Below are 25,901 nucleotides of genomic sequence, written 5' to 3'. Positions count from 1 at the left end.
TTGAGCTTCCCAGGACGATATACTATATCGTAATTATAGGTGGAGAGTTCAATCCTGCACCTTAAGATCTTATCGTTCTTGATTTTGTCCCGCTGCACATTGTCGATCTGGAAGGCTACCGATCGTTGGTCGGTGACGAGGGTAAACCTCCTACCAGCGAGGTAGTGCCTCCAGTGCCGTATGGCTTCCACGATAGCTTGGGCCTCCTTCTCGACTGAGGAGTGCCGAATTTTGGAGGTGGTGAGGATGCGCAAAAAAACGCTACCGGTCTGCCTGCTTGATTGAGGGTAGCGGCGAGAGCGACCTCTGATGCGTCGCTCTCCACCTGGAAGGGGACGGACTCATCCACTGCATGCATCGTAGCTTTGGCGACGTCCGCCTTGATGCAGCTGAAGGCCTGGCGGGCCTCAGTTGCCAGTGGGAAGATGGTGGCCTTGATTAGTGGGCGGGCTTTGTCCGCATAGTTGGGGACCCACTGGGCATAATATGAAAAGAATCCGAGGCACCTCTTCAGGGCCTTGGGGCAGTGGGGGAGGGGAAGTTGCAGGAAGGGACGCATGTGGTCAGGGCCGGGTCCTAGAACCCCGTTTTCTATGTCGTAGCCGAGGATGGCTAGTCTGGTTGTGCGGAAAACGCATTTCTCCTTGTTATACGTGAGGTTTAGGGTTTGGGCGGTTTGGATAAATCTGTGGAGGTTGGCGTCGTGGTCCTGCTGATCATGGCCACAGATGGTGACATTGTCCAAGTACGGAAATGTGGCCCACAGTCCATACTGGTCCACCATTTGGTCCATTGTTCTCTAGAACACCAAAACCCCGTTTGTGATGCCAAAGGGGACCTGGAAGAAGTGGAAAAGGCGGCCGTCTGCCTCAAAAGCCGTGTAGTGGCAGTACTCCAAGCGGATTGGGAGCTGGTGGTATGCAGACTTCAGATCCACCCTGGAGAACACCCGGTAGTGTGCGATCTGGTTTACCATGTCTGCGATCCGGGGAAGAGGGTACGCATCGAGTTGCGTGTACCGGTTTATGGTTTGGCTGTAATCTCCAACCATCCGGTTCTTTTCCCCAGTCTTGACGACCACCACCAGAGCTCTCCAGGGGCTATTGCTGGCCTTGATGACTCCCTCCCGCAAGAGTCGCTGGACCTCGGACGTGATAAAAGTCCTGTCCTGAATGCTATACCGCCTGCTTCTGGTGGCGACTGGTTTGCAGTCAGCGGTGAGGTTTGTGAAGAGTGGGGGAGGGTCGACTTTTAGGGTCGCGAGGCTGCAAAATGGTGAGTGGGGGTAGGGCCCCCCCGAACTTCAGGGTTAGGCTCCTGAGGCTGCATTGGAAACCTAGTCCCAATAGGAGAAGAGCGCAGAGGTCTGGAAGCACATATAATTTTAAATTGGCGCTCTCGGCGCCCTTTATTTCTAAGGTTGCGGTAGTGCACCCTCGGATTTGCACCGAGTGCAACCCAGAGGCGAGGGAGATGGTTTGGTGAGCCGGGACAATTGTGAGCGAGCACCGTCTTACCATGTCCGGGTGAATGAAGCGCTCTGTACTCCCGGAGTCAAAAAGGCAAGGCGTCTCGTGCCCGTTTACCCGGACGGTCATCATAGAGCTCCGGAGGCGCTTGGGTCGCGACTGGTCCAGGGTGACTGCGCTGAGTTGCGGGTAGCCGGCATGGTCGGAGGTGCTGGGGCGGATCTGCGATGGCTGCCCTTGTTGATCGTACACGTCGAGCGGTGTAGCAGATGGCGGCCAAGATGGCGGCCCCCGTTGGTCGAGCGTGGCGGGCAGTGAGGAAGATGCTGTCCAAGATGGCGGCCCCCATGGATCGCACGTGGCCGGCCGCATGGGGGAGGATGGCCAAGACGGCGGCTGTGAGGGCTGGAAGATGACTGCCCCCACGGATAGCACGAGGCTGATGACGCGTCTGCAGGGGGCGGAGTCGGCAGACACGCTGCCACACTGCGGGGTCTGCGGGCCTGTGAGTCTGGGGATCAGGCCTGTGAGTTAGAGTTCTTGGACCTGGCCAGGCAAACTTTGGCGAAATGTCCTTTTCTCCCGCAGCTGCTGCTGCAGTTCGCGTTACGGGCCGGGCAGTGCTGCCAGGGGTGTTGGGAATGGCCACAGAAATAGCAGGGTAGCCCCCCATGATGGTTGGGTGGCCGTGCGGCACAGGCCTGGGGTAATCTTTGGTCAGGGGTCTACGAGGGGGGTCGCTAGTTCCAGAGAGGAGCCTAACTTTACCGTCTGATCCAGGACCAGGGCCGCCTTTTCGAGCAGGCGCTGTCTCACGTAGTTGGACAGGACTCTGTTGGTCATTCTGGGTGAGTGTGCTTAACACTCAATTTAGCTCTGTTTCTTTACTTAGCTCTGGAGTCGCCAGGTATCGTTAAGACACCGCCACAAGTTAAAGATGAAGTTCAAAGCAATAAAACCATACACCAATTAGTAAGTTCAAACAACTGAGTTTATTATAATACAATTATAATAACTACCCATGCACATGCTAAAAGGATTAAACTTATTCCTACCGCTAAATAAACTAATACTTATCTCAAAGGAACTGCCGGGTCAGGGAACAAGGCCTCTTGCTCTGCTCTGGTCTGCAGACTTCAGGTTGGTATAAGTTAAAAGGGGTCAGGAGTGTCTATCTCTGGTAGCGATCGTTGTGAGGCACTTACTTGCTGGCGGCTGCTGTCCGAACCCTCTCCTCTCTCTCGTTCAAGGTCTTCTTGGCAAAAGCTTGTCGAGGTGCTGGTCCACAGAGGAGTGCTGGTTAAGGAGAGAGGAGGGCTGGACGAGAAGACTGAACCATGTGTGGGACCTATCTTTTATAGGTCCCAGGGATCCGCGCCCCTTTGGGCGGACTCCCTTACCTGCTTGGAATCGATTGGGTCTCTTCCCAATCGATATGTTTGAATCCCCCAAATACTGAGGCTGTTCCTTAGCTACTGGGCGGGCTCTCAGGCTCTTTGTTTTCAAACCCTGTTGGTGCCTGAGTGTCTGGTATCCTTTACAATGTTGCAGTTGCTTCCCCAATTGTGTCCATTGTCACTGGAATGGTTCCATTAACATGCTAATTATCCCGATGATTGCCTCATTAGTATGCAGAACGTTTGTTACGGTGCTGTCTGCTTTCTTAGCAGACAGAATCCACACCTGCTAGGTGCAGGTGCTGCAAACATTGTCCATTTTATCCTATATGCTTTGCGTTCCTCCATTTTGTATTCAGGGAATGGCCAACTTCGGTGGCTACAACTCCTACCAGGTAGACGTCTCGGACGGCGAGTTCCATATGTTGAGTGGCCGTTACGGCCTGGTGGTTGCAGCTGCGTGCGAGGACTTTGAGGTCGCATTCTTCTAGTGATTCTCCGGGACGCTGGCGCCGAGTGGTGAGGATGTGTCGCACGTAGACCTCGTTCACGGGCAGTACATAGAGGCGTTCGAGCATCGCGAGGGCGTCTGCGTAGGAGGAGGCCTAGTCGAGTTGAACAGAGATTCGATGGCTCACCCATGCATGGAGGAGGCTCAGCTTCTGTTCGTCGGTGATGGAAGGCGTGGAGAAGGCTGCGAGATAGGCCTTGAAGCAGTGGAGCCAGTGCAAAAAAATTTATTTCGCCTCCGCGGCCTGCGGATCGAGTTCCAGTCGGTCAGGTTTGAGGGCCGATTCCATATTTGTGTTTGAGTTGATTAAATTGATGCGACCATCAATTCACTCGAGACAAGAGTAGAAGTAAACCGTGGCTTTAATCAACTTAGAACAGTGCCTGCCTGCGACTGATCCAATCCTGAGAACCGCCTACAGGTCGACTGCTCTTTATACCTCCCTTCAAGGGGAGGAGCCATGGGCGGAGCCCATACATGCCCCAACATGTTCCCCTATGGATAATGCCATACAATGGCGTATAGGAGAAGCCCACAAGGGCAACAGCATAGCACAGATACAAACACAAGGGCAACAGCACAGATACAAATACAATGGTGGATTGTTGGCATAATACATTCACTACACTTTCCAAACCACAACCACAGCCTGACCAGTGCTATCCCTGAACTATCTTGTAGGGAATGATTAGATTCTGGTTGGCAAGGTCAGTCATGCACAGTGTCTGGTCATCTCCTGATGGCAATTCTTCCAAGATAGGAAGCAAGATTAGCACATTGTTTCAGACTTTGCGTATTTTAAAAATTTAATTCAGAGTACCCAATTCATTTTTTCTAATTAAGGGGCAATTTAGCGTGGCCAATCACCTACCCTGCACATCTTTGGGTTGTGGGGGCAAAACCCACGCAAACACGGGGAGAATTTGCAAACTCCACACGGACAGTGTCCCAGAGCCAGGATCAAACCTGTCACCTCGGCGCAGTGTGGCAGCAGCACTGACAACTGCGCCTCCGTGCTGCCTAGACTTTGTGTATTTCGTGTGAATTCTGAACTTAAATCAGACCATGATATTGTCTTAAGAGTTAGTGATTAAGCGTCTGTCTGCTTTTTGGACGGTCTCGTGCTGATATATTTTACTGTGGCAGTTGTGTTTAGACTAGCTATTTTACTCTTAGGACAAATTGCGAAGCTATTTATAATTTTAAACAAAGCAATGTGAGCGTAATACAGAAGACTACGCAATGGGTAACGCTTACAAATATATACAAAGTGTGTGTAACATAAGTGGATGACAATCACAAACATTTAAAGGGTGGGCTGGATAAAATATCTTACACAATTGGTTATGGTTGGTCCAGTCACAGTCATTAAAGTAAAATGAATTGAATAGTTCCAAACGAATGATCGACAAACAGAAGTTAAACCTTATATGAAAGTGCATGTGCATACTTTGCTTCTGCATCATAAGAAAGTGAAACGGTTAATTCCTACACTACCCTTGCATAATCTGGAGTCAGAGCTTGCACTGAAGCATGTCTGCATCAGGCTCCATATTGCCCTCCTCCACTTCTGGTGACAATTCATCTTTTGTATGAATGTTCAGTCCATGTTGATCGGGAAGTTTGTGCCCTGCACAACACACTATAACTGTCATGAGTTTCATTTTCACTGTTAAGGTAGCGCGGCAGTTAACGTTTGTCTTCAGGTGCTCCTTCAACATTTCACAAAGGCATCCCTTTGCTTCCGTACTGAAGCACAGTCTCCTGGCACACGTCTCCTCTGACATAATTTTGTATGATGTATTTTGCCTGCACACTCTAAGGGGTGGGCAATTGATTCACTTCCTCACCAGTCAGACATATAGCTTGACTCCAGATTTTGAACCTGCACTGGATTTTGTCATACCTGTGAGAGAGATCATTCACATTAGCTCACAGGAGGCTTCTATACGTTAACTAAGGCCTTAACCTTTGCTAAAGCATTTGACGTAATCGTTGAGGCTTCTAAGTATCACTATTACATCAGGGGACTCTGAAATAACGCTGCTTAAAATACATTATAAAATCCATATGTACTTTAGCTCAGTTGGGAGGACAGGCGACCTTGAAGGAGCCGAGAGCACCAGTATCAAGGCCATGATCATCCAAAACCAACTCTGCTGGGCCGGCCATGTGCTTAGGATGTCAGAGTCCCGACTGGCAAAACAAATATTCTTCTTCCAGCTCAAAGAAGGATCCCAAACAACAGGACAAAGGAAGTGTTTCAAAGACACCTTGACGCTTTACCTCAGGAAATGTGACATAGACATCAATGTCTGGGAGAACCTGGCTCAGAAGAGACCTACCTGGAGGAACCTCCTGATTGAAGGGACACAATTCTTCAAGTCCACTGGACAGCAAGAGGTCATTAATTAGTTCTGCCTCAAGGCACTCGACCAGTTGTAGAACGATTGGCTTGAGTTGGATAATAAGATCTCAACTAAATCAGGGTTTGCACAACTTTGGCTATTTTATAAAGGGCTATCTCTGTACCTCATCACAGTATAACTATCATCAGCCAAGTGCCAGGTGATCACATGATAGGTGTCAGTTGTTCATCCATCCACTGAATCAAAGTGCTAGGCTACTTCAAGATGCTGCATCTCATATCTTTACCTAACAAATAACATGTACCCTTATTTTTAGGATGAAAACAGACAGTGTTGGAAATATTCAGCAGGTCTAGCAGCATCAATGGACAGGACCACAGGGTTAATGGGCTGGATTTTCATGGAGTCCGGTGCCTTCATGGAGTTAAAATAAATGGTGACAGGGGCCTGATGCCACCATTCCCAACCCATTTTCCAGTGCCCCCAATTGTGGGGTAAGGATGTGGGCTGGTGCAGGGCTACATTCCCAACCTGACTAGTTCCAAAGCAGGGATAGACACCTAGTCTCACGCAGTTTTCATGGAGTTGGGCCAACTTTTAAAGGACTTTTAAAGGACCTGTGCTTCACAGCCCCTCAGAGGTGTCATAAACCATAGTTTGGATGAGGAAACCTTTTGAAAGGTAAGTTCTTAAGGTCTTACCTATGTTTTCCATGTTAATCTATGCCTCTCTAACCACCCCTCATGGCCACTCATACCCTCCACACCAAGCTATGGTACATCCATGCCTATTCACCCACTATGTACTCAGTACAGTACCAATAAACACCATAGTAACTATAGGATGTGCAACTAGGTTATAAAAACAGTAATTCCATCATAACTTTCCATTTTCTTCAAACGAACTCCTTTCACCACAGATGTATAACATTTTCAATTATCCAGGCCATTCAAGGTACCAATAGCAGAAACTACGAGCACGTGACAAAGGGAGGTGGTGTTGCTCTGTTATTTAAGGATGACATCCGGGCAATAGTAAGGGATGACATCGGTGCTATGGAGGATAAGGTTGAATCCATTTGGGTGGAAATCAGGAATAGTAAGGCGAAAAAGTCACTGATAGGAGTAGTCTATCGGCCACCAAATAGTAACGATATGGTGGGGCAGGCAATAAACAAAGAAATAACTGATGCATGTAGAAATGGTACAGCAGTTATCATGGGGGATTTTAATCTACATGTCGATTGGTTTAACCAGGTCGGTCAAGGCAACCTTGAGGAGGAGTTTATAGAATGTATCCGCGATAGTTTCCTAGAACAGTATGTAATGGAACCTACGAGGGAACAAGCAGTCCTAGATCTTGTCCTGTGTAATGAGACAGGAATGATTCATGATCTCATAGTTAGCGATCCTCTCGGAAGGAGCGATCACAATATGGTGGAATTTAAAATACAGATGGAGGGTGAGAAAGTAAAATCAAATACTAGTGTTTTGTGTTTAAACAAAGGAGATTACAAGGGGATGAGAGAAGAACTAGCTAAGGTAGACTGGGAGCTAAGACTTTATGGTGGAACAGTTGAGTAACAGTGGAGAACCTTCCAAGCGATTTTTCACAGTGCTCAGCAAAGGTTTATACCAACAAAAAGGAAGGACGGAAGAAAGAGGGAAAATCGACCGTGGATATCTAAGGAAATAAGGGAGAGTATCAAATTGAAGGAAAAAGCATATAAAGTGGCAAAGATTGCTGGGAGATTAGAGGACTGGGAAATCTTTAGGGGGCAACAGAAAGCTACTAAAAAAGCTATAAAGAAGAGTAAGATAGAGTATGAGAGTAAACTTGCTCAGAATATAAAAACAGACAGTAAACGTTTTTACAAATATATAAGACAAAAAAGAGTGGCTAAAGTAAATATTGGTCCTTTAGAGGATGAGAAGGGAGTTTTAATAATGGGAAATGAGGAAATGGCTGAGGGACTGAACAGGTTTTTTGGGTCGGTCTTCACAGTGGAAGACACAAATAACATGCCAGCGACTGATAGAAATGAGGCTATGACAGGTGAGGACCTTGAGAGGATTGTTATCACTAAGGAGAGAGTGATGGGCAAGCTAATGGGGCTAAAGGTAGACAAGTCTCCTGGCCCTGATGGAATGCATCCCAGAGTGCTAAAAGAGATGGCTAGGGAAATTGCAGATGCACTAGTGATAATTTACCGAAATTCACTAGACTCTGGGGTGGTCCCGGTGGATTGGAAATTAGCAAACGTGACGCCACTGTTTAAAAAAGGAGGTAGGCAGAAAGCAGGAAATTATAGGCCAGTGAGCTTGACTTCGGTAGTAGGGAAGATGCTGGAATCTATCATCAAGGAAGAAATTGCGAGGCATCTGGATAGAAATTGTCCCATTGGGCAGACGCAGCATGGGTTCGTAAAAGGCAGGTCATGCCTAACTAATTTAGTGGAATTTTTTGAGGACATTACCAGTGCAGTAGATAACGGGGAGCCGATGGATGTGGTATATCTGGATTTCCAGAAAGCCTTTGACAAGGTGCCACACAAAAGGTTGCTGCATAAGATAAAGATGCATGGCATTAAGGGTAAAGTAGTAGCATGGAAAGAGGATTGGTTAATTAATAGAAAGCAAAGAGTTGGGATAAATGGGTGTTTCTCTGGTTGGCAATCAGTAGCTAGTGGTGTCCCTCAGGGATCCGTGTTGGGCCCACAATTGTTCACAATTTACATAGATGATTTGGAGTTGGGGGCAATGTGTCCAAGTTTGCAGATGACACTAAGATGAGTGGTAAAGCAAAAAGTGCAGAGGATACTGGAAGTCTGCAGAGGGATTTGGATAGGTTAAGTGAATGGGCTTGGGTCTGGCAGATGGAATACAATGTTGACAAATGTGAGGTTATCCATTTTGGTAGGAATAACAGCAAACGGGATTATTATTTAAACGATAAAATATTAAAGCATGCCGCTGTTCAGAGAGATTTGGGTGTGCTAGTGCATGAGTCACAGAAGGTTGGTTTACAAGTGCAACAGGTGATTAAGAAGGCAAATGGAATTTTGTCCTTCATTGCTAGAGGGATGGAGTTTAAGACTAGGGAGGTTATGTTGCAATTATATAAGGTGTTAGTGCGGCCACACCTGGAGTATTGTGTTCAGTTTTGGTCTCCTTACTTGAGAAACGACGTACTGGCGCTGGAGGGTGTGCAGAGGAGATTCACTAGGTTAATCCCAGAGCTGAAGGGGTTGGATTATGAGGAGAGGTTGAGTAGACTGGGACTGTACTCGTTGGAATTTAGAAGGATGAGGGGGGATCTATAGAAACATTTAAAATTATGAAGGGAATAGATAGGATAGATGCGGGCAGGTTGTTTCCACTGGCGGGTGACAACAGAACTAGGGGACATAGCCTCAAAATAAGGGGAAGTAGATTTAGGACTGAGTTTAGGAGGAACTTCTTCACCCAAAGGGTTGTGAATCTATGGAATTCCTTGCCCAGTGAAGAAGTTGAGGCTCCTTCATTACATGTTTTTAAGGTAAAGATAGATAGTTTTTTGAAGAATAAAGGGATTAAGGGTTATGGTGTTCGGGCCGGAAAGTGGAGCTGAGTCCACAAAAGATCAGCCATGATCTAATTGAATGGCGGAGCAGGCTCGAGGGGCCAGATGGCCTACTCCTGCTCCTAGTTCTTATGTTCTTATGTTCTTATGCTCTTATGTGACAACTCTTTGTCATGTGTAAACAAACATTGTGCAAGAGACAGAATAGATTACTGAACAAGAGCGATAAAAAAATTTCAAACAGGCAAGGAACGGGAAAATGGGAGGAAAGGACAAATAGGAAGATTGGTACAGGGTGCAAAAGAAGAGAGATTAAATGTGGGATGCTTGTGAAAGACAAAAACACCCAGACAGGAAACAAAAATGGGACAGAGGTTATGATCCAAATGTGTTGAACTCAGTTAAGCATTTTGCTTAAACGCTTTTGGCAGGGGCTGGAATCGCGCCGCGTCGCTCCGGGGCCGTTGTCAGCGCCCCCCCCCAGCGATTCTCCGGCCTGCGATGGGCCGAGTGGCCGCCCGTTTTCGGCCGGTCCCACCGGCGTAAATCACAACAGGTCCTTACCGGCGGGATCTGGCTCCACGGGCGGCCTGCAGAGTCCTCGGGGGGGGGGGGGGGGGGGAGGGGGGGGTCAGCGCGACGGTATCTGGCCCCGGGGTTGCCCCCACGGTAGCCTGGCCCGCGAGTGGGGCCCACCGATCCGCGGGTGTGCCTGTGCCGTGGGGGCACTCTTTCCCACCGCAACGGCCGCTGTCAATCTCCGCCATGGCTGGTGCGGAGAAGAACCCCTTGCGCATGCGCTGGGATGACGCCAACACACGCTGGCACTCCCGCACATGCGCCAACTCACGCCGGCCAGCGGATGCCCTTCCGTGCCGACTGGCACGGCGCCAAACATTCCAGCGCCGGCCTAGCTCCTGAAGGTGCGGAGGATTCCGCACCTTTTGGGCGGCCCGACGCCGGAGTAGTTCACGCCACTCCTTGGCGCTGGAGTCGCCCGCCCCACTGGTTCGCAGAGAATCCCGCCCAGGTTCTATAAATCAGAGGAACGTTCTGCAAATTAGGCACCCAATCTGCATTTGGTCTCTAAAGTATAGAGGAAATCACCTTGTGAGGAGCCTCTTATGCCCTCAGATCCTTTCATTTGGAACTGTTGGAATTATGTTGGCTGATTCAATTGATCTGCTGGCTCCAGCCCTTCATACCCTAAACTTGTACCCTTTCTCTCTGTCCAACCCTAATATTGTCATTAAAGCTGCTCTGCTGCAAGGGATACTGTTGTTCAATATTTGGCAAACCAATCTTTACCTTGAAGAGGCTGAATGCCAACTCTCTGACACTTTGTTCTGCACTAATCCCCCTCCACCCCCGTTACCCCCAGACCATGGCCCCAGCACTGTTTGTAAGATTGTTACTGACCTATATCTCCCCCAGAGCCTCCATTCTCACAGCCCCCCTCCCAATCCCTGGTAGACCCATCATTTCAGCCTCTTCTTGCTCCACTGAACTGATTTATTTCCATTTCATTAAATTCTTTATTCTCTGACCCAATATCAACCCACCAACAACTGCGCCTACTCCAACATCCTCACTAACTTTAACGGTTTCCAGTTTCTTAGCCCTAATTATCTGCTCTTTACTATGGATGTCCAATCCTTTCACACTTCCATTCCCCATTAGGAGAATCTGAAGGCATTCTGCTTCTTCCTTGAATGGAGACCCAATAAATGCCCATCTAACACCTCACTCTGGCTTAACTTATTCTCAAATTGAACATCTTCCCCTTTGACTCCACTCACTTCCTCCAATTAAAATGTGTTGCTATGAGGACCTATACGTACTAGCTATGTCTGCCTTTTTGTGCGATACGTGGAGTATTCCTTTGTTTCAGTCATACTTGTGTGATTAAAATTATATATTGGCCGAAATTCTCCGGCCATTGAAATTCTACTTTCCCGCTGGCAGTGCACACCTGTTACCGGCGGCATGCAGTGGCTTTAATGGGAAATCCCATTGACAAGCGGCGGGAAGAAAGAATCGCACAACCAGAATGGCACACCGCCGAGAATCCCCACCAAGAACTTGTTCTTACTTACTGTACAAGACACAAGGCATCGTTTTCTCATAAGTGATTGGGTAAGCACATTATAGGTTCACTTATTAAGATTAGGCATGTGAGAACAATTATGCTTAGACATAAATCTTGAAGGTATTAGAACTATGTGTGTGCTCTGCCCAAAGCAAAAGTGAAACTAAGATTGGATCACATGACAATTTTCCCTTCTAGTGATGTCAGGTTAATGTATCTTATAGTACTATCACAACCGCACTCAGGGCTCATCCCTCACCTCTTTGTCCAGTACATTGATGACTGTATCTGTGCTGTTTCCTGCTCTTGCTCTGAACTGGAAATACTTGTCAACATTCATCGAATTCATGTCCTTTAGTCAACTTCACTTGGTTTATCTCTGAGTCTTCCCTTCCTTCACTTCTTGCTTTCCTTTTCTGGTGGTCGGATGTCAATAACACCCACGATAAGCCTACTGACACCCATGGGCTAATATGACTACATTTGCCCCCTGCTCCTGTAAGGACTCTATTCAATTCTTCTTGTATCTCCACCACATCGGATGCCCTTATATCTCTTCCCTTCCCGCAAACAAGGTCCCAAACATTGTTTCCTGGTGAAGCAGAAATTTGCTTGTATTTTGTTCAGTTTAGTATACCGTATTCACTGCTTAAGGTGGGGTGTCCTCTACATTGGGGAACTCCAAATGCAGACTGGGTGATTACTTTGTAGAAAGCCCCCATATAGTCGGTATGACCTTGAGCTTACAGCCACCTTAATTTTTGTACAGCCTTGCTGTACTCAGTTCCGAGTGCTGCGCTGTACTGCACTGTTCTGGTGAAGCTGAGCATAAGCTTGAGGAACAGCAAGTCATGATTCGATTAAACACTTTGCAATATACCAGATTCAACATTCAGTTAAACTATTTCAGATCATAACCTCTGGCCCCATTTATGTGATGACAGCTACCAGCAACGATTCTTTGATCTCCATTTTCACCTGCCGAAGACACATCTTTTGTTTATTTATACAATAACTCAAAGGAAAGTTGTTGTAAACCAAGATGAATTTATTTACATGTTTACAGTTATCTGCATAATGCAGCATCTCACTCCCAGTGCAATCCCAGCTGGGGAGGACTTGTTGCACCTGGCTCTGAGTTGCGCCTGCTTTTATACCTTGTTGATAACGAGCCCGGGTGGTTGGCCTCTGCCCCATACCTGGGGAGCTCGTACTCTGCGAGTCCCACGGGGAGGTCAATGAATTATTTCCCCATGAGGGTTATGCCAGTTTACTTGTCGCATCACTGGGCGCGATCTTCTAGCCTCGTCGCACTTGACCCGGTGACGCAACGAGGTCGTTAAATCTTACGAATGGCCTCCCGCGAGATTTACGATGCTCATTATGCCTTGCACGATCTAACAAGATCTTGCGAGGCTTCACAATCTGGATCTCACCCTCAATGGGCAGGATCCAGATTTGCATATTCAAGTGAATGGTTAGTCTCACTTGACTATGTCTGCGCCTGGGTTACCCAAGGTGCGGAATTGAACAGTCTTGCCTCGGAAATCCCGCCATGGCATTCTTCAGCACTATTTTCCACAAATGTGGAACAGGTCTAATGGCACTTGGGGGGGGGGGGGGGGGGGGGTCTCCTAAGGGCGGGGTGGCATTTGCCAAGCCCCATCATCCCTTTTGTCAGTCAATCTTTTTAGCCTTCCCCCCTATGACAGACTTTTGATCTTTTCCCTGTATTCCCGCTGTGTATCTGTCCATATTTAAAACAATTACATCTCTAACTCATCAAAGTTATGACGAGAGGTAATCATCTGTGAAACATTAAGTCAGATTTTTCTGCCCCGCCCGTGGTGGGGATTGTCCGGTCCCGTCGATCCAGTTTCTAGCTCTACAGATGCTGCATGACCTGCGATGTATTTCTAGCATTTCCTGTTTTTAATTCAGATTCCCATCCTTCAAAGTATTTTATTTTCTATGTTATTTGATAAAATAACATGCTGGTACCTCATGCTAACTACTTCAGGGCTGGGGTTGATACCTTTGCTATATGCACAGGAAAGTTTCTGAAGTTCTGTATATTTAGAATGACCTCCATGTATTACGTGCTTTAGACTCTGCAGGGAAATGAGATGGGATGGAGTTGCGTCTAATGTTCCATCTAAACTATACGGGTGTGCAGCTGTGTTGTAATCTGGAATTTACAACACCGGAAGCAAATCGTCCATTCACAACCAATGCTTCTTTTAAGGTGCGTGTATGTGTGGTTGCACAGAAATCTTAAAGTGACCAAAACAAAGAGGCCACACACAGCAAAGAGAAATTAGAGGCAGCGTTGGTCGCAGCAAGGTAGGATTTTCTCACCAAGTAAGTCATCCCCTTACATAGTCAGTCAATTTCTTCTGAACAGACTGATATCATTAACTCACCTCAGAACAATACAATAGCAACACATCTGGTGCATAATCTAGCACCATTGTGCCTGAGCTCCATTTTCACAATGAAAATTGGTGGGAGGACAAATCAGAAAACGGAAAATGACCCTGACAGCCGCTGTCCATTTTCTCAAATTCTTGTCAGTGGTTTTGTTCAAAAGGATCAAAATCAGTCTGTGCTGTCAGATTCCTTATGCATGCTTGCATCACTTTCGCATGCCTCTCTCTGCTTGGGATATCTCATGAAGCTGTGGCTACTATTTTATTAAAGCTTCCCTTGAAGGTTTGTTAAGCAAGGGATGGCACAATAACATTCTGAATGGTTTGCAAAATAGGCTGGCAGGGAACTTAATCAGTCAGCAGTCTTCCAATTATTTTGCTGACAATTTTGTTCTGCTGTGTCCTTATGCAGTTGCCTGGATTCATTGACATGTTGTCCTAGTAAAACATGCATGATGGTATCATTTACAGCTATCATTTCCAAGATTTCAAGAATGCAAGTATTCAAAGGAGATTAACTAAGGTGCAAATATTCTCAATTCTAAACTGTATTGTTGAATTGAATCTATATGAAGCATCCCAATTAAACATCCTGTTCATCTACAGTTATATGTAGAATATTGACTTTAGTCCAAATATATTGTCTTTTACCCATTTAATTTGCATTAAAGCATTCCAAAAGCTTCAATAGAAGGCAAAGTAAAATAAAAAGTATAAATAAAATCTTGCAGTTTATCTATTCTTTCCCTTCCAATTTTTCAGGGCCAGACTATGTTATGATCTCTGCAGAAACCGAGAACATGAAAAAGGATTTGAATTTCCAGCAGGGAAGATTTCAAGTTTTAAGACTTTTCTTGCAGCAAACAAATGAAAAGCAGCGCAGTCTAAACAATATGCAGGAGGCAATTTATTATCTAAACTTTAGTACAGAAAATAAATTTCCCCATTTCACTTTGAACATGATCAAAAATCCCACACCATGCCACACCATGGGCGGGATTCTCCCCTACCCAGCATAACGGGAGGTCTCGGCATAGGGGAGTGGCGCCAACCACTCCGGGGTCAGGCCTCCCCAAAGGTGGGGAATTCTCCTCACCTTTGGGGGCTAGCCCCGCACCGGAGCGGTTGGCACCAGAAGACTGGCGCAAAAAACCGGCGCCAGCGGCCTTTCAGGCCCGCCGCCCGGCAGCGGGGCTGGCCGAAAGGCTTTCGCCGGTCGGCGCATGCGCAATGTGGGTTTCTCTTCCACTTCCGCCATAGCGCCGACGGAGGAGAAAGAGTGCACCCAGGGCACTGGCCCAGAATCTGAGCGGGGGGCCCTGATTGCGGGCCTGGCCACCATGGGGGCACCCCCCAGGGTCCGATCGCCCCATACCCCCCCCCAAACCACCAGAGGTGGTTCTAACCTCGGCGGCGGGAGAGGCCTCCCAGCGGTGGGACTTCGGCCCAACTGGGCCGGAGAATCGCCGCAGGGGCCTCGCCGATCGGAGTGGCGTGATTCCCGCCCCCGCCAATTCCCGGGTGGCGGAGAATCTCTGCCACGGCGGGGGCGGGATTTTCGGTGGCTCCAGGCGATTCTCCGACCCTGCTGGGGGTCGGAGAATTTCGCCCCATGGTTATACTTTACTCTGTCCCTTAAATGGACACTTTATTCTCCCCACACCAGTCCAGAGCTATTTTCCACTCACAATAGCCTGCTCTCTTTTTCCTTTTTACAGTCAAGACAACTGCACTTCCCATTGTCCACAGATGTGAACATTGCACCTTCTCAGAAAATCTCTTGACTTGACCGCCTCTTCTCCTCATTGCAAACAAGCCACCCAGGCTTATTGTTCGGCAGAATTCAGAAGTCGCATGACCCCTCTATTCCTTCATTTTACCGAAATAAAAGAGACAGCCCCAAAAAATAACAATCACAATGTTATAAGCTCAGGGGAGATCAGTAACATTTAAAGGGAAATTTGTACTTCCAGCTATCAGCTGAATGAAGGACACATGACAAGATTTCAGGTTTGAAAGCTTTACTGTCACAACTGAAAAGAGAATATTATTAACTAAACACTATTTTTTTCATAGGCAACTTATACTTTAAACTACCAACAAAATGTGCCCCTTGTTACTTTTAATGACAGCCTAAAGTCTCAATTTTGTTACATGACTCGGTCTCATAACTAGACATCCAAATCTTCTGGGAGCAATCCAAAGTGAATCCTAGGGCTTTCATTCTTTTTTCCCCAATATCATCTCCCACAGTGAGAGTTTTCCTGGGGATTCTCCTTCCAGCTCCAGCTAGGTGAATCCTCCAGCCTTGTTTCAACTCCTCACCAACTCAGTCTTCAAACTGAGTGCCAACCCCTAATCATATTCTATGTGGTGAATTAGAGTCAGCATTTTCTCTCCTTAAGGTGTGGGCCTGATTGTTTCTATTTCTGTTTTGCTCTGCCTCTTAGTTGACTGCACACCACAAAAGACCAAACTGCAACTGCTTTCCTTCTGTGATATATCTCGGTTTAGATGGATGTCATTTTGTATCGCTTCAAAATGGCTTCCTCAACCTTCTTCTTCATGGCAAGAGTAACCACGTTAGCCCTGTAACTAAGAAGAAATGTTGATTAGCTATCTTTGATCTCAACATCCTTTCATCAAAAGGAATAGATAATAACAGAAATGTTTACAACTTGATACTTATAAAGCCCTTCCAGGCCTTAGGAGACTTAGAATCTCCACATTGTGAGCTTAGAAACAGCTGTCATTGTCCCCAAATGTAAAACATAGTGCACGCCTGTCACTGAAAGAACCCGAGACTTCCTTTGATCTTTCAATAATTCAATCTCTCATACATAGTCCAGCACAGTTCACATGATCCCTTCCATATATCCTGAATTTGATGATACAGTGCCAAACTATAACAATCTTATAAACCATAAGATAAAGTCTTAAAACATAATAACCCCATAAACCTCATAATTGCAATACTTATAAACTTTGTAACAATTTGTACAATCTAATTTGTAACCCCAACAATCATATGAATACATACAAAGGTTTAATCAATTTAAAGAGCAAACTTTTGAAGAAAAAAATAAAATTTCCTGCATTTAGAATCTTGAGATTAATATGTCGGAAAGCTAATCGTCAAAACAAATTAAACTGGATTGCTTTTGCAAAGAAATGATGACTCCCGATGGGCATATAATAATTCTTTCCCTGAAACTTTACATTGGGATTAGAAAATCTAGCTGAAAGACTTTATGAGAATTATATACTTGGACCTTAATCTTCCTCTGAGAATTTACTTAGCCAGTGATGTCAGTAGTCTTCATGATGAGACCTGAAAGAATTCAACAAAAATTTTGCCTCTGTTTTTTTCCACTTTTTTTGTCTGTAATGATATTCAATTGAATTTCCAATCAGCGCTAAGCATTTGGATTCTTTTAAATTCAGGAACAATAATTAGTTAAGCCCAAGTACATAAGAACATAAGAACTAGGCCATCTGGCCCTTCGAGCTTGCTCCGCCATTCAGTGAGATCATGGCTGATCTTTTATGGACTCAATTCCACTTTCCCGTCCGAACACCATAACCCTTTATTGCTAACAAAGCAAAGCTGGTCACATCACCAGTAGGAAGAAGCTCACGAGATGACAGATAGGAGGAAACTGACAAATTATTTTGTCAATTGACCAACAGTGAATCTAAACATATCCATTTGATAGATCTGTTCAATGTTCCCCTTTTGTGTGTATGGCCAATAGAAACATTTCAAGAAAAAGATCAGATTACAGAGCCTACCCTATGAGCTTGGAAGTATATCTCTGTAAAAGCATACAAATGTATGCTTTTGGTTGTACTTACATAAAGAAACATCTTACTTAAGAGAAGAGTCCAGCAAAGCCAGAGATGCCACCTACCCATTCATATCACATATGCACAGAAGAAGCCAAAGCAAAGCCTTGCATTTATATAGTGCTTGTCATGATCATGGGACATCTCAGCGGTTCAGTGAGCAACCCAGGAGAGCAATGGAAGAACAGCACCAGACATAACTAAAACTGAGCTCCAAACTACAACATAGGTGCACACCAAACAATGTAAGCAGCATGCGATAGATAGAGCTAAGTAGTCCCACAACCAACAGATCAGATCTAAGCTCTGAAGTCCTGTCATGAATGGTAATGGACAATTAAACAGTAAACCAGGGGAGTGGGCTCCATCCTCAATTTCAAGGGAGCCCAGGACGTGAGTGCAAACGACGTGACTGAATCATTTGCAACCACCTTCGCCCAGAAGTGCTAAATAGATCATCCATGTCAACCTGCTTCTGAGGTCCCCAACATCACAGATGCCGGTGTTCAGACAATTCGATTTACTTTACTTGATATTGAGAAAAAGGCAGAATGTACTGGATACAGCAAAGGCTATAGGAACTGACAGCATTCCAGCTGTAGTACTGAAGGCCTGTGCCCCAAAACTTGAGCCCCTAGCCAAGCTATTCCAGTACGGCCTCAATGTTCATATCTACCAACCACGTGGGAAAGTGCCCATGTATGTCCTGACCACAAAAAAAAGCAGGACAAATCCAGTCCACCATCTACAATACACAAGTCAGGAATGTGCTGGAATACACTTGCCTGGATGCAAGTGGCTCCAACAAGACTCAAGATGCTCAAAACTACCCAGGTCAAAGCAGCCCACATTGATTGACACCCCATTCACCTTAAACATTCACTCCCTCCACTGTTGATGCATTGTGGCAACAATGTGTACTGCAAGATGCACTGCTGTAACTCACCAAGACACCTTTAAAAGCATCCTCCAAACCCACAACCTCTTCCACCGAGAAAAGCATGGCAGCGGATGTTTGGGAACACAAAGTTTCTCTACAAGCTGCACACCATCCTGACTTGGAAATATATTTCCATTACTCATTTGGCAATACAAAACGTGAATATTTCTGAGAAAGAGACATGCTGTCAAAGATTTTTGCCTTGCACTCATCAGGACAGATGAAAAGTTGCCAGATTTCAAAGAGAGTAACAGTTTATACTGTATGAGAAAAGAGTGTTGATTTGTTGGCTAGTCAACTCTGATTAGTCAAAGCATTGCCGTGGGAAATCCATCAGGGAATTATGTCCCTCATGCTTTTGCTTAATTTAAAAAAGGTTGAAGGCCTGGACATGTCCTTTCTGCTTGTAGAGGATATATGTAGCTTCTAGCAAGCGTATATGAGCCGCATTGTGAGCTATATACATGTTTAATGTTGTCATTCCTTCATGGTTTCTGGCTCAAATTCCTGGAAATCCCTTCCGAACAGGATTGTGCGCGCCCAGATGGACTTCAGCGGTTCAAGAAGGATGCTCACCACCCTCTGCTCAAGGGCTATCAAGGCTGCAAAATAAATTGCCTGCAACACTCACATCCAATGAATGAAGGAAGCACATTTGAAGTTGTTGTAATGTAGGAAACAAGACAATGGGAAAACAAATAATATGTTTTACTGCAGACTGGACTAAAATGCTTTATTTTTTTCTGAAGTAAGCTACACAATTAATATTTTGCCAGCAGAAGATCCTGCAATGAAAGTTGTGTGTGTAAGGAAGCAAGACCAGATCCTTTCCCTGCAAGTGCTACTATTAGCGTTAATTGTTTCTGTTCATGTGTAACATCCATCATCTGTCAATGTTGCAAAACTTTCAAAGGGGAAATTTTGTTACTAATGCGGCAATTAAAATGCCACCAAAACAACAACAGTTTAAAAAAATTAATAATCCAGCTATCATGATTTGCTTAATAATACGGAATAATTGAATCCTGTTTTTGCAACAGAAAGTGAGATAACATCATTAAATAGAAACAATGTTATAATATCTTTAGCTTACTTGGCCAATGAGGTCTTTGAGGAAAATAGGAGGACTTGGCTTCTCTTGTCCTTCACCAGCCAACACGGTAAACTATCTTCATGGTATTGGGGTGATGTTTTCCAAACTTGATCCATGGTGGCTGATGTTTGTCTGGGTTTGGCAAACATAACGGAGCCACTATGCTAAATTTAATGAGTTCAGAATAATACATTGCTGAAGTTATGAGGGATCAATAGCTGTGCAGTTTCATGCAGGATAAGCAAACATGATTTGTACTTATGCATTGATAAATGGCAGAAACAAACTTTCCTTGAGTATTTATTTATTATGCATTTATTATTCAACGGCATATTTACAGCTTCAGCTGCCTACAATGCTGAGGTTGGAGAAGAAAACTTACGCAGTTAGTCATATGTGCTTTCTTCAATTTAAAAACAGAAATGGGAGGAAAACTGAATGCATAATAAAATGACTGTTTCTTTTTGCTGATATTTTTGTAATGTTCTCTAAGGCAAGTCTTAAATAAAATAATGCAATAATATCTTTAAATAATATTAAACAATAATTAAACAATCACTATTTTTGTAGAAAATTATTTTATATTAAATTACAGCCTTAAGTGAACATGAGGTAATGTTGAACAGCCACAGAGCCCTTAATGGTGCCTTGTCCGTGGAATTGAACTGCCATTCTGATTCAGAGGTTGCTTGTCTACATTTAAGCTTAATCGATAATTTGTTGGCAGGTACTGTGCGATTACTATTCTGGCAAAGATCCCATGGTGAAAAATCTGCGACTCACCTTCATGGACATAAAAGCCACCAAGAGATAACAAAGGGATGAAAGTGTGCCATAAGTTGAATTCATTCTATTTGATTCTGAATAAATGTTGCCTCAGCTTTCTCTTTCATTTATCTCGCTATAACATTGCTTTCACAGTAATATTTGAATGCGGCAAATAACCTAGTGGAGTGGTATAGCGACAACAATCTATACCTCAATGCCAGCAAAACTAAAAAGCTGGTCATTGACTTCAGAAAGCAAAGTACCGTACACACCCCTGTCAGCATCAACGGTGCCGAGGTGGAGATTGTTAGCAGTTTCAAATTCCTAGGGGTACACATCTCCAAAAATTTGTCCTGGTCCACCCACGTCGATGCTACCACCAAGAAAGCGCAACAGCGCCTGTACTTCCTCAGGAAACTAAGGAAATTCAGCATGTCCACATTAAATCTTACCAACTTTTACAGATGTACTATAGAAAGCATCCTATCTGGCTGCATCACAGCCTGGTATGGCAACTGCTCGGCCCAAGACCGCAAGAGACTTCAGAGAGTCGTGAACACAGCCCAGTCCATCACACAAACTTGCCTCCCATCCATTGACTCCATCTACACTTCCCCTGTCTGGGGAAAGCGGGCAGCATAGTCAAAGACTTCTCCCACCCGGCTTACTCACTCTTCCAACTTCTCCCATTGGGCAGGAGATACAAAAGTCTGAGAACACGCACAAACAGACTCAAAAACAGCTTCTTCCCCACTGTTACCAGACTCTTAAATGACCCTCTTATAGACTGACCTGATTAACACTACACCTCTGTATGCTTCAACCGATGCTGGTGTTATCTAGTTACATTGTGTACCTTGTGTTGCCCTATTATGTATTTTCTTTTATTTCCTTTTCTTTTCATGTACTTAATGATCTGTTGAGCTGCTCGCCGAAAAATATTTTTCACTGTACCTTGGTACACGTGACAATAAGCAAATCCAATCCATCAGCAGTGATTGTTATTGTTATCATATACTTCTTAAATAATGTAATCAACACTCGACCCTTCAAGAAATTAAAGACATAAGCTGCTGTGATAACCGTCCCCACTTTACACTGTTCTAGCAGACTGGCCAGGTAATTAATTGTTGTCTTAGGTTCGCTCCCTCAGGCCACCTACCCAAAGGAAAATGATTGTGGCCGTTGAAGGCCAATCACCTCAGCCCAGGACCGCACGACAGGACCTATTCAGGGCAGTGCACAAGTCCAACCACCTTCAGCCGTTTCATCAATGGCATTCCCCCTAACATAAGGTCAGAAATGTGGGTGGCTGCTGATAATTGCAGTGTTCAGTATCATTTGCAACTCTTCAAGTACTCTTCAAATGCCCCATGGAGCAAGACCTGAGCAAAATTCAGGCTTGGGCTGATAAGTGACAAATGGCATACGTGGGAGATAGGTGCCAGGCAATGACCATTTCCAACAAAAGGGAATCTAACCTTCTTCCCTTGATGTTCAACAGCAGAACCATTGCTGAATCCTTCACTCTGTCAATATTCTGGGGGTGCCATTGATCAGAAACTTAACTGGACCTGCCACATAAATGTTTTGATGACAAGAACAGGTCAGAGGCTGGAAATTCCGCAGCAAATGCTTCCTCAAAGCCTGTCCACCATCTCCAAGGCACAAGTCAAGATTATGATGGAATATTCTTCCCCTACCTGGATGAGAGCAGCTTCAACCATACTTAAGGAATTCAACATCATCCAGGACAAAACAGCTTGTTTGATAGGACACCAAGACAACACCTTAAACATTCACTCCTTCCACCATAAGAACTAGGAGCAGGAGTAAGCCATCTGGCCCTTCGAACCTGCTCTGCCATACAATGAGATCATGGCTGATCTTTTGTGGATTCAGCTCTACTTTCCCACCCAAACACCATAACCCTTTATTCCTTTATTCTTCCAAAAACGATCTATCTTTATCTTGAAAACGTTTAACGAAGGAGCCTCAACTGCTTCACTAGGCAGGGAATTCCATAGATAAAGTCTCACAATGGCAGCATTCTGTACCATGTACAAAAAGGACTGAAGCACCTTGTTGAAGCTCCGTCAATATCACCTTGCCAACCAATGAGAAGAAGGGCAGCAAATGCATGGGAACACCACCACCTGCAAGTTCCCCTCCAAGTCACACACCATCCTGACTTGATAGTTCCTTCACTGTCATTGGGTCAAAATCCTGGAACTCCCTCACTGACTGCACTGTGGGTGTACTTACATCACATAGACTGCAACGGTTCAAGAAGGCAGCTCACCATAACCTTCTCCAGGGCAATTTGAGATGTGCCTAACCATCAATCCCTATGCCCCACCCTATGTCCCGAGAACAAATATTTTAAAAAGAACAAAAACACTGAAAATACCGGAAAATTAAAATAAAACCAGATATTGAGCAATCAGTATCTGTGAGGAGAAAAGGGAGTTTGAGGATTTGACTTGTAAATGCTTACTCAATATTGATGAAATGCATGCAGGTGCAGGCTGACCTATTTAGTGTTTCTGGCATTTTCAGCTTTTATTCCATATCCAGCGAATGCCACTTGTTAGAACAGATCATTCCTTTAAAACAAGAAGGAGATCTGCATGTAATACATTTAAGTGAACATTCTGCACTTAAAGAACTGCATTCACCAAAATCTGACCATGGGTTTAATAAGTGGGATTCCTCCCCCCCCCCCCCCCCCCCCCCCCGCCGCCCCATCCCCTGTCCCCCCATCGCCATTTTCGGCGGGCGGGAATGGGGGGGGGGGGGGGGGGGGAGAATCAAGGGGAGCCCCCCAAATTACTTCCATGCCACCGGGATTTCCCAATTTGATTGTCCCCAACCCCCACCAGTGACATTACAGGGTTTCCCCCATTAACTTATGCTTAGTGGGCTGCGCCGCTGTATCATCCCCCCACGTAGGGAATAACCTGCCCATGCCACCTCCCCACCCCTCCCCACTCACACTCTGCCGCCAGCATGACATCACGTCGGCAGGGTTTATAACAGGTTTTGCAAAACAGGATACTGGCAAACAGAACCTGCCAGGAGCATACAGGTAATTACAACCCCCAGGGAGGAGAGGGTCATGCCTGGGCAGTACCCTGGCAATGCCGGGGGCAGTTCCGGGGAGGACTTCCATTGAGGTGGAATGGAAGGGGGGGGGGTCCCATTTCCATGATGGGGAGGGATTCCTTCAGGGGGTTGTTACCGTGTCCGTGAGGTGGTGGTGGGGGGGTTCCTTTTTTTTTTAGGTATGGGTGTCCCGATCTGCCAGGAACCTGAGATTGCTGGCACAGTGGGCTCATTCAGACATGACATGTTGGCATGACGTTGTGTGCCCACCTCTTCACTTTATTTTCGAAGTGTTTAAAAATACGACAGGAAAGCGCAACGGGGCAGCTGGCAGCCTGCCCTCTGATTTTTCCACCGAAGACAACATTTTGAAAAAACAAATCAGACAATTTCACCCAATGAGTGTAACTAGCAGTTAACAGGCTGCCTTTATTAAAGCAACAGCATCACATAATATGGCGATGTAAACACATATTTGTTTCTTGCCAATCCGAATAATTAGATGGTGCTGTTTCTATAAGTGACAATTTTATTTGTGGATGGGGCAAAAATCTCCTTCCCGACAGTGGGATAAACTGTTGGAATTTTGTTGTCCTGAATTCCAAAGCAGGTTAAAGATGGGTCGAGCTTCCTGATGTACGAAGTGAGGAACCCCACCTTAATATGAGCAACTTGTGCATGCTCATTAAAAGACCACCTCACTGGGATTAAGTTTGTCTTCCTAATTAAGTTTCCCACCAATGAGAATTTAGAACATTCATTTCCACATCTGTAGTTAAGTGGCATGCACCTGGTGATCTTTACCTCTTCCATGTCTTTGAGCTCAGGAAATGCTTTCGCCATCTTGGGGACCTCGCTTCACTCATATTGAGCGATAAGAGCAGTGCCAAGGGTGAACATGGGAGGCAGGCTAAACAGGAAGGTAAGGAGAGAGGGAGAGTGTCCAGTGATGTGGGGGGCGAAAGAGTGTCCAGGGGAGGGAATAGAAGAGAGTATCTGGGGAAGAGGGGGGAGAGAGTGTCTTCGAGGGTGTGGTTGATGGTGTTTATGTTGAGTGGGGGTGGGGTGTAGAGGGGGGTGTAGAGGGGGGAGTGAACTAAGAGTACCGGCTACAGGAGGGGACAGTCACAGTCTGTCAGGGGAGTGGGATTTGATAGGGTGGCACTCCAGGATGAGAGTTTAGTAGGTGAAGATCTCATTGGGGGTGGTGGTGGTCACAGGTCACAGAGGTGAACTATACAAATGGCTCAGAGAATAGGAGGGCATGGCATCAGGATAGACATGGGGATGGTATTGAGCGTCAGCTCTGAGGGGAAGAAAGGCATGTGGAGGTGGATTGTGATGGGGTCCGGGTAATGGGGGGGCGGGGGGGGGGGGGGGGGGGGGGGGGGGGGGGGGTGCTGGGGGGAAAGGTTCAAGGTTAACAGCAGGGACATTGGGTGGGTCAAAGGTAATGGGGGAAGTTGGTGGGTGACAGGCAGTTCAGAAGATGGTGGACCGAATCTGGAAGGTGACGCTCACTGTTTTGCTAATTTGACATTGACCTCATTGTTGGTCAATAAGTAGAACATAGAACATAGAACAGTACAACACAGAACAGGCCCTTCGGCCCTCGATGTTGTGCCGAGCCATGATCACCCTACTCAAACCCACGTATCCACCCTATACCCGTAACCCAACAACCCCCCCCCCCCCCCCCCCCCCCCGCCCTTAACCTTACTTTTTAGGACACTACGGGCAATTTAGCGTGGCCAATCCACCTAACCCGCACATCTAAGATCCCTCAAAGTGGAAGAAGGGTCTTTCTGGGTGAGTGGAGTATAAGGTCAGCGCAAGTGGCCAATTAAAGTAAAACCCGAATAATTATGAGGCAACTGGATGTCAACCATACTGTTCTCCTCTCTGTGGTGAAGTGTGAACAGCAGCAGCCTTGTTCCTGTGCCTCATACATTGAGATCCCAGCAAGGTGTGGAGCTGCCACGTATTCTGCACCATTTGTCATCTGCTGGACTCAGGATGGGCGTGTAACCATGTAAGGAAAGAAGTGATTGTGTTATAAGCAGTTCAGAGAAGGTTTACTTGGCTAATACCTGGAATGGGCGGATTGTCTTATGAAAAAATATTGGGAGAGGTTAGGTTTGTATCTACTGGAGGTGAGAAGAGTAAGAGGTGACTTGATTGAGACCATAAAGATCCTGAGGGGCATTGACAGGGTGGATGTGGGGAGGATGTTGCCTCTTGTGTGAGAATCTAAAACTAGGGGCCACTGTTTGCAAATAAGGGACAGAATCTTCCAATATTTTTCCAAAGTGTCTCTTTCAGCG

This window comes from Scyliorhinus canicula, chromosome 12 (genome assembly GCF_902713615.1).
Source record: "Scyliorhinus canicula chromosome 12, sScyCan1.1, whole genome shotgun sequence".
NCBI lineage: Eukaryota > Metazoa > Chordata > Chondrichthyes > Carcharhiniformes > Scyliorhinidae > Scyliorhinus > Scyliorhinus canicula.
This window is presented reverse-complemented; position numbering follows the sequence as displayed.